We start from the raw sequence: 12,367 nt of genomic DNA on the forward strand, positions 1-12,367 counted from the left end.
ATAATAAAAATGAGTTTAAGGATTAAATGAATTATTCAATCTGACTCTGAATGATGGTCTCCTTCAAAAAGTAAACTGGGTACAGATCTTAGACAACATTTCCAGCCATATTTTCTGAAGCGTTCTTTTCAACACAAATATTCTCAAATAGTAACAGTAAATCAAATCATAGGTATACATACATAACTTGTGGTGTACTGAATTAAGGATGGTGGGAAGGATATCTTGTACCGAAATAAGTAACTAATAATGAAATATAAGTTAAACACAAAAATAAAACCGCAAATACTTAGTTTCTCTGTGGCAAACTGTGTAACATTTTAAGAATTATTTTCCATGATTAATAGTTGGATGAAATATCTTTATAACTACAGTATAACTTTAATAACTACAGTGTAAATACTCCTCCGTTCTTCATGAAGAACTGCCACTCCCACTAACTTTGGAGGGAGATCTACGTATGTCAGATTTACAAATTGCTGGCAGCACAGGTTAAAATAACTGAATTTAATGCTTGAACTCTATGCAGGCACAAGCAACAGAACTCATATACCCTGACCACAACAAGGAAAAAAAAAATGCAAGTGATGCAAGGACTATTTGCTTACATGCCACAGAACTGTTGTTCTGGGGACCTATCTGCCAAGCTGTATACGCACAATTCAGTTGTGTTAGCTTTCATTTCCCTGACTTGCTGAGTCAAGAAAATCAGGTTTTATCTTCAGGTTAATGTTACTGTGGTTATTTAGTTTTGCAGGTATACAGGAAGGAACATTTTGGCCTAAGGAATTTGTATGAAATACATTAAGTGCCCATTGATATATGTGAATTATCCTATTATGTGGCTATGATTACATTTTGTTGTTCATAAAAGGAAGTAAGATATTTTCACTAAATTAGAATGTTCAAATTATTTGCCATAATTGTTTTTAGTTAGTAATTAAGTTAGTTAGTAATTAAGTAAAAGTTATTCTGTAATAATAATGTAACTATGGTAATATGTTAAAAGTGATCTGTGCCACCAATAATAATGACAGCCTTCTGTGTTAACCACTGTGATTAAAAGATTATTAGAAAATTCATATCTGAAGTAGAGTGTTAAGAATCTTGTACACAGAGTATTTTCTTGAAGCTTGTCATATTGGTATTAGACGTCATGCCAGGCTGCTTCTACTAGACAATTTTAAGATACAAAATACAAATAATTTAAACAACTGTTTTGGTTTTAACCACAAAGAAAGATGACCTGTGATTTTCTACTTATTTCATGTCTGGCATGAAATGAACCTAGAAAGCATATTTTTTTAATATTTAGGCCATCTGTAATTTTAGATTTTTCAAATGTGATTTACAAAAGTGACTGATCTGTGTTGCTGACAAATCTGGTCCTCACAGCAGCTGTCTATCTCAATAGTGCAACTATCTGCCAAACTTTAAGAGCAGTGCCCATCTTTCTGAAAGAGGCAGTTCTCCTGCAGCCAAATGTTTTCATATTTGTATTCTGTGAATTTTTTTACTAAACTGAATATAGCATTTTACAGTGTTTATGACATGAATCAGGAAATCTATCCAGTCTTACATGTTTCCCCACAAACTCTTTCTTCATGTCAAAGGATAAATCCTAGAAACACCAGAGATTTGTGCGTCTATGGAGTATCCACCCAAATCTTGCTTTATCTCCTTTCACAGTAAGTCACTACAGGCCACAGGCTGAATTGGTTTATACGGGACAGTGATAAGAGGACAGCTCACAAGCAATCTTTACAGTGAGCATTTGAACATAACCTGCTCTGAAAGCAGCACTAGCTGTTCCTAATCCCGTTCCAATAAACAGGTCTTGTGAGTCAGGAAAGAAGATGCTTGACAAATTTAGTTTCAGAGTGGTATTTAGGTAGTTCACAGATTTTTAAAGGAAAAAGTTAATAAGAAACTACAGGATAAAATAAATGCTTTGTGACCTTTTCTAGACTGTGGTGAAATTCCCATTAATAGCTTGGTCCTGCCAGCAGATGTGTCAGGCCATGTAATTTGCTTGAATACACAAACTGCTCAGAACTGTCTCTCATTTCTCTCCCAGTGCTCACACTATACAGATGATTTTTCATTGATTGTGATATCAACTGTGCATTAAATAACAAAATTTACCTCTTAGTATTTTGTACACCCTGCACAAAGCTGCTTTCCTTTCGGCTGCAAGGTGCAAGACTAAGTGGTTTTTGAGGTATACTTCACCTAATTTCTAAACTGCTTGGTTTTGGATGACAGAAGGGATTCAAAAATAACCCAGGGGACTGTAAGGAGACATTAAGCACTGAGTTCTAACTTCAGGACTACCTGGAGACCACCCAAACCTCACTGATTCGGAGTGAATAGAGAACTGGCTTTTGGTCCCTATACTCCAAACCATCAGATGGCCAGACAAGGAATTGCAAATGACAGGGAAAAAGAAAAATAAATTAGAGTGCTGCTGGGCTCTCAGGGCCAGGTGTTTATCAGCATAATACCAGGCAGAACTAAGCCCTAAGTGTTATGAAGATGAATGAATAAATGACAAAGTTGCATGTTAATCATATATTCATCTTTCCTGAACCACTGGATTATTCCTAAATTTTCCCTCAAACCCTCAAGACTCCTTTCACAGGGTAGACTTTAAAAGGCCACTTGGGTTAAGCAGAGAGACAAAAGCTATTAGAAAATCTGTCCAGCATTTTGTTTTATCTGGCTCTGAGACACTAGGTCACTGTCGGGGAAAATCATTAAGACACAGATGCCCAAATGTTTCACTTCACTGAACAGCAATTACAGGTAAGCAATTTTCTCTACCATGAAATATAGTAATGTGCCTTAGCCTTTCAGCATTTTATCTTTTGGCTTGCAACTACACCTTCTCCCTCAAATTAGCAAGGCCATCAACAATAAAGAGAATGAAATAGCTAACCAATCACATATGAAATGCGGACAGGTGAAAGCAGAATGCCACACTACTAAATTTTTGAGAATAAATCAGACATTAATATTGTGAAACACTATTTTTGTGGCAAAGTTTCTTGTCACCAAGTTTGTATAATCCTATTTTTTTATGGGAGGTGGCTTTGTCATAACTGCTTTCCGTGGGGATGTTGCTATGGTATAGGTCTATTGGAGGCAATAGTGCAGAAATTCAGTACAGAGCTCTGTAAATAGTGTGCTTTTATGGAAAGACTATTTTCTAATGCAAACCTTCAAAGTCTCAGTTGAGCAAAAAAAAAGAATTTCTTGTTACAGGAGAATTTTATCCATCAGGATGCATATGCCTAACATATGGGAGAACATATTTTATGTGCCCCAATAGAGTAAGCTTTTGGCCACACAGCTTTCTGTATACTCAAAAAAAACAAATTTATACTGTTTTGGGGGTATTTTTGGTAGGAGTACATGTTGTGAATGCATTCTTCTGGTACTGAAATTTCCCCTTAGTAAAAATAAAACTGTACAATAATCTCAAACTTTATGTATGACAAACTGAGGAAGAAAAGGTTTGATAGCATACAGATTTGGTAAATCGTGATTTTAAATGCAAGAGGGAAAAATGATCTTTTAGATCCTATGTAGATCCTTTGTAGATCTTTGTGAAGATCATATTAATGGCATATTTATGTATAACCACATTTTAAAAAAATTCTATTATAATTTATCTCCTTGCAAGAAAACAGCTTCCTAAATTCCTGATAGTAAAAAACAGTGCCAATCAAATAATGTAAGCAGTCATTAGACAAGAAAAAAATCCAAAGCAGATGTTTCTTAGTAAATAAAAGCAAAAGCATTGAGTAAAATATGTTCCATTTTTCAGACTATTTCTAAACTGCTTAAAAGATAGAAAGGCAACGGATTTGGACTTTTCTATGATTCATGCATGAGCTCAACCAGAAAATAAATGTGTCTTAACAGGTTTAAGTGCAAGATGGTTGGCATAATTCTACGAATGTGCTTTTTACCTTCATAAAGTAATCTTCAAACTTGGAATCTTTTTCAGTGGCATCTAAAGAAGAATAAAAATGCTTGTCATCTTAGAGTTAAGGCAGTTTAATTATGACAGTTCTCTGAATGGCAAAAACTTGGAGTTGTAGTAGTGAGAGTATATGTTCAAATGCTCTAAGTTCTGAGATGGACAATTAGCAATCAGTTTTTAAATACAAGATATCTAGCAACCTTATTGTCATAATAGCTAGAAGAAGAAAAACTTTTTCTTTTCAGTAAGAATGAATTACTGAACCTGGAGTAGCAAAAGTAAAATATCTTATGCCCTATGAAGCAAACTTAACCTGAAAAGAATTTTAGTGAGAAACAATTACGAGAGACTTATTTTCAGGAATCTCAGAGCACAAATGAGATGCAAATCTCACTAACCTATCTTGAGTATCACAGCTTTCCATTCCGGATGCAGCTCAAGTTCATTCTCTGAGGGTGAAATTCAGTTGTAGCAGCATCTTAAGGTAACCATTTACCGAATTAGATCTTTTTATAGTGGTTGAAATATAGAGCCCAGGTACAGGGGATATTTATGAGCTTATAACTTAACTTTCCTGGATACCTGCTGATACTGTGCAGTGAAAATGTCTCACAGCCTACAGGTTAGAGATGAAAATTATCTAGCTTTCATTTGGATATAGTACTGTCACCTGTTTCTTGGAAATCACACCTGCTAACATAAACACATAGAAGTTTTGCCTGTCTACTTTCAGATGCCCTTAGCTTTCAAAAGGACTGGATTAAAAAGCTTAGCAGAAATTAAATGGCCATGCACAAGTCTTTTTTTAGAGCTCATGATATCCCTCAGATTTCATGGCCTGTCTTGTTGCTTCTCCAGACCACCTTTGCAACTCCTCCCAAGGTTATAAGAGCTGGCATTGTAGTCTGAAGCTTTTGCACCTCACCCCTCTTGAACTTGTAGACATTATCCCAAGAACATTTTTTAGTATATATTGTACTGCTTTTTTAAAAAAATAAAGTAACTTCATAGAAGCAATTTAGTCCTAAAAAAAAAAAAACCTGATGTTCCGCAGTTTTTAAATTCAGATTGAATCAAAGCCTTTCTGAAAACTGTAGACTGTCACAAATTTCCCCCCAACAAACACATACTTCCTTGTCCTTCTCAGCATTTTCTCCTTTAATGGCATTCAAAAGAAAATGTATTATCACAGACTTTCATCTAATGCTAGAAATGCTGAAAATCCTAACAGCTTTCTTTGTGATGTTTCCCACCTCAATGTGAAAAGACTCATTGTAAAAAGATCATGAATAATGCAATTCCTTAATTCCACTACACTCAGAAGTTCACTCTTAGACTATACCATGTAGAATATTCTTTTATTTTATTAATGTTATATTTCTTTTGCAGGTGATACTGTGCTAGCTGAATGTCCCTGCATTTGCAGGGAGATTTGCAAACCATCCTTAGTGTTAGAAGACACACTTCAATTTGAATAAATATAGTATTCCCAGTTTCGACCAATTTTAATTGACTTGGTGTTTGTTCAGTTTCTACTGGAAACGGGACAACACAGAGAAGCAAAAATTGCTAAACACTACTGAAATTGGCTCACACTGCATCACCCAGTCAGCAAAAGAATAAAAATGTTATTAAACATTATGTATATTGAATTTTGCCACTGGAATCATTTAATTATTTATTTAACAAAATAATTTAAACACATCATTGGATTTACTAACTTGCCTGGTTTTTCCTATCCTTTCTTGCCTTACTATTTACTGTCTTGCCCAGCATAATTAAAACCATCACTAAAAAACAGTTCAGCAGCCTGTGTTTAAAATATGGTAGGCAGACCCCCAGGCCAAATGAAACACTGAGCAGGGTAAATAGGTTAACTGGAAGAAATTAGCAGTTGAGGAAATAAGAATCCCACGTCCTCAAAAATGATGTCAGACAACTTTAAGCAAGGATATATTAATTTTTTTTAGCATTTTACACTCAAATATTTTTGTCAGTCCTCAGCTGATTGAAATTGCAATCTAACATCTATTCATCTTCATCTTTCTATAAAGTGCTAGTATCCAAAAGGCATTTAAAAGGTCAAAGAATTTTAACTGAGAAGCAGAGAAAGAGCTTTGCTGTCTGCTGTGTTGGAATAAGAAACAAACCCACATCCATTCCCTCTGCGGACAACTGTAACATTTTGTTCAATTAGCTAACCAAAAGAAAGCGTTCAAGGACACGCGCCACTTTTTAGGTTGGTTCAGTACATGTACTGCATTCATGGTTTGCTCCTGTGCTGCCCTATTAATGCGAAAATTGACAGCAGTTGAAGACCAGCACTGTCTAGATGAAAAAGAAAAGGAAGAAAGAAGAGAGGACTACTTTTCTTAGAGGTTTATTACATTTTTTTTCTGCTTCCTTTGTAAATTTGAGTCTATTTAGTGGAAATTAAAGGTCTTACTTGCTTTTTTTAACTTACCAGCCTGATAGAGATAGAAAACAGGCAAAAATGAATATAAGATGCAGTGAAGGCATCAAATGGAGAAAAATCTGTTACTTTTATACTTTCTTTCCTATCAAACTTTTTTTTTAGACTCATACTGAGTTATTTATCTTTTCTCCAAATTTATTTAAAGAGCACCACTATACCTCCTTGGTGTCTTTTCATTAGCACTAAGTAATTCCAGCTGATGAGCAGTGTACCAAGCACCATATCCTGTAATGTCAGAAAACCCAAGGGAAATACCAAAAATAATGCGTGTGTGATATATGCATTACACTACACTGTTTATGGGCACATTATGGAGGCTTTCCAGCATGAAATGGCCTTTTTTATCTGAGTCTTCATGAGTTAGTATATGTTTCAAAAATTATAGAAAAATAATTAAAATTTAAAGAAATTATTCCCTCTGAACAACTTTTCTGAATGCTCAGTGTGTCATTTACAGTGATTATAAATAAGTAATTTCTGTTTGGAAGCTATATCCCATGGATCTGAAAATACTTTGTGTGGTTTATGGTAAATTAAATTATAAGAGTCAGTAGAAACCAAGTGATCTAATTTAGCCCTATGTCTATGTAGGATGGATTATATTATGGTTTATAACTTCCGTGTTACACTGCTCAAACGCAAGGTAGGTGAACCCCAAAGCTGGAGAGGAGGGGATGAGAGGAGGAGGCTAGAAGCAATCAGCAATCAGTGACTTTTAAATGGGAGCTGGAAACTAATTGTACCCCTCTGTATCTCTTTCTGAATACAATTCACTCCTATACCATATGCTGCCTTGCATTACATGCACTCTAATTGAAGTTTCTTAAAAAAGGGGAGAAACCTGGGACAGCAATGCATCTTTAACTTGTAAAAGGGAAAATGTAGACAAATAGAAATTGAGTTAAAAGGGAATTAGAAGTATTTGATGAAAAGACAAAATATTTAAATACAAAATGATGACTACTAAAAATAGAAGTAAATATATTTATAAATCAGAAATAAAGACTTTAAAATAATGCAAACAAAAAATGTTCATTAGAAAAGTAAAAAAGAAAAGAGTAGAAATACATTCTTAAAAACCCAAGTAATCTCCAAATGGGAAAAATAAAAATACTGCTAATTCTATCAAGCTCAATAAAAAAATAGCATCTTGTTTCAAATAATTTTTTTCTTACAATGTTTTTTTTTGGAAATGATGGGGCCTAAAGGCAGAAGTCTTGGATGGGCACCAGTAGGTTGCAGTCTGGGTCAAGAGTGCCATTTCTCTGTACGGTCCTTGCTTGCTGTGGGCACAGTGCCTTCAGTGCCTTTGTACTGCTCATGGCCTGATTGCAGAACGTAAATTCCCTTTCCCTGTGTCTCTCTAGTCTTCCAGCCATGCTGTTGTGGCACTGTGTCTCCAGTGCTTCTGGGCTCTAGTGCTGTTACAGCTGTGGCCTTTAACTCTTAAATCCCAATGTTACTCCTATAGCTACTTCTCAGGGGAAGCAACTGGCACTCACATGAGAATCACTCCTTCTTTGTCCTATTTTCTACTTTTGGGTTCTAGCTTTTGCATTAGGGTTTACATTTAATTTACATTACCTAATAAAATGCACACACAACATTTAACACCTGGTCAGTATGCAACTGTCCCTGATAAAAATGTGCTCCAATCAGTGCTGATACCATTACAAGCAGGAAAAAAGCAATAAGGAGTTCAAGTCCTGACAAAAACTATATACTTACCATAATCAAAGAATTACTGAAAGACCCTGCTGCACTGTAGAGGATACCCAGGCAATATGTTTGCCTTGGGACTCCTTCACTGCTTCCTTTCCCAGACATCCACTTAACAGCATTTTATCTTTCCCTTTTCCCCTTTCTCTGTCACTCTCTCTCCTTTTGTTTATTTTATCCTCAGAAGTAATTTTCATTGTTTGAATCAAAGTGTGACATCAGCTATGTACCCCAGGAGATAGATAATTTTGTGAAAGTTAACTTTTTTCACCATCCTTTCTTCTAGGCTGAGCAACAATCTTGGAGTATATGAACTAGTTTATTTTCAAATTAAACTAAACTGGAGGTGAGTGTGCCTCATACATGCAAAGTGGGCATTCAGTCCACGAGACTAGATTACAAGTAGACCAAAATATATATGTATTTATTTAAAAAAGTATTGTGAAATATGATAGTGGAGGAGAAGGTCCTCAGCAACAGCTGTATCACTCAGTAGATTGGTCTGAACACCTTGCCAGTGTAGACATACCCACTGAATCTAGTCACCAAGAAACAAGGATAACCTTAACAGAATATAAAAGAAGGAATCAAGGAAGGCAAGGCCTCATGAAGCCTGGAACTGAGGTTTCCATAACACAGTCACTCTTTACAGAAGGGGAGACTGAGGAATTTTCTCCAACTGGTTTGTCAATAGAAGACGATTTAGAACAAGCTGAATAGTGACAAACTGACAGTAGCAGATAATATTCACTCAAGAGCTCTAAAGGAACTCAGGCGTAAAATTGGTGTGGTGTGTAGCTTATGATTTAAGTCAGCCAAAAATCTCCTAGGAGAGATCAAAGAGTGATAGCACTGAAAGGCTGACCTTCCTATCAGGCAGATCAATTTCATAAAGAATAGAATGAGGAGATGTGTGTATAAACATAGTATACTGGGAAGTGTTTCCTGAAGAAAAGGGTAATCTTGCCTCATAATTTTTTTATGCAAAGAGCAGGTGTACAAAGATGTGATCAATGAAATATACTTGGGTTTTCAAAAAACTTTCAAGTTATTTTATTAAAAGCTCTTAAAATTAAACCACTCTGAGAAAAGAAGAAAGTCCTTTTAAATTCACAGTTGTGAGGAAAATGGTGGTTAGAATTTAGACCAAAGAAAAGGCTGCCCAAAGAGGTCTTACAGGGTTTGTGATGCTTTACATAAGTATGAGAAGGGGTCAAAAGCAAAGAAACAAACATGATGTAGAAGTGCTTAGAGTATTCACTATAACACTAAATAAAAAAAAGTGCATTCAAAAATAAATCTGAGCATTCAATCACAATAACTCTGTCTAAATGAAACACTGCCTTTCAGTAAAGCAATTTTAGAAGCCTCATAGCCATAAATATTCTAGGGATTGATAATTAGAAGCATAATTGCTGCTGATAAAACCTTTTTAAAACCAACAGAGGCATGAAACTGGTTAGAAAGTTGGAGGTACTAGTAAAGAATCCAAGAAAAAAAGTATCACTCTCTAGGCACAAGTAAAAAGCACAAAAGCTGAATGAAGACATAAAGGTGTCCATTTTTACAATACGCAATTAAGTTGTGGAATTATCACAACAGAGTGGAGAGAAAAAAAATATGAATTCCAAGAAGAATTAGATTAGGTTATGTGGGATAGGTTCATCAGTGACCATTACTTCTGGAGACCTAGGAGTTTTCTTCACCTAACTGGGCAAGGTTTAGTTTAGTTTATAACTAAAATAGAGGCTAGGAAACTATTACCTACTTTGGTCTAACTTTTTCTTAGCTTGTATAACAGATTGTATAATTGCTTTATTGTATAGCATAAAGCTATATATAGTAATATATATATTACATATATATTACTAATATATATAATATATATACTATAAAGCTTTAGTTTATCTACTGTAACTTGTAGAAACTAAACCTCAACCTTTTGTGAGATTGAGCTTAACACCAGAGAGATGGACAGACACCAGAAAACTTGCTTATATGTCATTTTAACTGCATTGAACTGAACTATCGATGGTGTTCAGTGTCACATATGCAACATCACCGTTAACTGGACTAATAATAATTCTTTGATTAGACTATTAAGATTCTAATGAAATTAGCAATAAATTCTTGGTTTTACATATAAAGTATGTTCCTCTTGCCCATAAGAAAATCTTTTGTTAAACAAACTGGTAGGCATTTAAGCATCATATTTTGTAACTTGAATGCAGTGAACTGGTAAAAACCTATTAGAAGAGAATGCATCCAAACAACCTATTGTCAGAATTTGCAAAATACACTAGTGGAAAGATTTCAGTTCTCAGTTCAGTTTTTATATTGCTAATCATCTAACTCTAACTGTGCAATATATAAATTATACAAAGAAATTACTAAATGTTTAATTTGTGAATTTCTAAATGAGGCGTTGAAGAGCTACCCAAAAGGAAGCATTGTTAAAAATTCAACAAATAATGAATGTAACTATTGGTTTGTTTTGGGGTGGGTTTTTTTTTTTTGAGATTTTTCAACAAAATACATGATTTTAAAGAAAGAAACAAACAATCAAAAATGAAAGTCCCCTTATTTGTATTGCAACCGGTGTCTCAACTGAAGAGGCCATTTTCTTACTTTCCATGCTGTGACCGCATATGGCAGAAATAGACTAACTAGACAAGCTGCCAGGATACAGATTAGATATATGATCTGCAGGATGGGCAGGAAATTAGCTAACAAGATGCACTCAGAGAGTAGTGATAGATGCTTTTTACTCAGGCTGGCAGACTGTCACAATTGGGGTCCCCCAGGTATAAATACTGGGTCCTACAGTGTTCAATACTCTCTCATCATAAGGAGACACATGGAGCAGACAAGCAAGAAAGAGATATTTTTATAATGAGGATAATCACTCACTGGAGCAACCTCATCTCTAAGACATGGTAGAGTCTCCATCTGCAAGTTTTCAAGATGTGACTGGACAGGGTGCTAGATAATCTCATCTCGGCCCCCTTTCCCAAGAAAGGTTGGAACAGGTGATATTTCAAGGTCCATTCCAAAGTAGGCTGTTCTATGATTCTATGAAATAATACATTCTAGCAATCATTAAATTAAACAGTGATTTAGACACTAGGTCTACAATTATTCCCTAAGGAAATAATTTCATAATGTACTATTTTACACTTTTTTTAATTCTGTAACACCTGTGACTAGCAAATCTTATGTTATTGTCATGATTTCAACCAAACCAGACAACTCATTCACTCACTTCCCCCCGCTTCTTGCCCTCCCTCTACTCCCAGAGGGACGGAGAGGAGAGTCAAAAAGAATGCAACTCCCACATCTAGAGATAAGAACAGTTTAGTAACTAAGGTATAACACAAATCACTACTGCTACCACCAGTAATAATAATGATAAAGGAAATAACAAGGGAAGAGAATACACCTCACCACCAGCCAACCGCTAACTCGCCCCACCCCCCCAGCCCGACCAAGCACCGACCCATACCTCCTCCAACCCCACAGTCTCCTGCAGTGTCCCAGCCCTTCCAGGTAACTCCCAGTTACATCCTGGGCATGACGTGCTGTGGTATGGAATACCTGTTTGGTCAGTTTGGGTCAGGTGTCCTGTCTCTGCTTCCTCCCAGCATCCCCCCCTCCCTGGCAAAGCGTGAGGCTCACAAAGTCCTTGGCCAAACCAAAACATCGATGTTATCAGCTCTGTTCCGAGGCCAAAAGTCAAAACACTGCACTGCACCAGCTACCAAAGAGAAAAATGACTGCTACTGCTGAACCTAGGACAGTTATATATAAACAGAGTTTTAAAGATATATGATTAGGCAGATGTTGTCAATTTTTGCTGTTATATAACTGTGTATTTGATTCAGAGATTTACCCAAGATCAGGGCCATTGTCTTGGTCACAACTCCATTATCAAATATTCCTAATTAAAAAAAAAGCCTTAAAATTGGTCATCCTCTAAAACAAAATGAAATGGAAGCATAGAAAGGCAAAAGCAAACATAACCTCAAGGTTACATGGCATTCTGTGGACAAAGCCAGAAAAAAAAGGTCAAGCTTCAGGAATCCCTGGACAAGACATCTGATAGATCATAGGAGAAGTCCACAGTTGTGAAGAAATGTATGCTTTTACCTCTTACCTTAAGTTTATTAAGACTAGGAATTTTGTTT

This window comes from Pezoporus flaviventris, unplaced genomic scaffold, assembly GCF_033815535.1.
Source record: "Pezoporus flaviventris isolate CSIRO_AGI_PZ_B2104156 unplaced genomic scaffold, CSIRO_AGI_Pfla_v1 ptg000007l, whole genome shotgun sequence".
Lineage (NCBI taxonomy): Eukaryota > Metazoa > Chordata > Aves > Psittaciformes > Psittacidae > Pezoporus > Pezoporus flaviventris.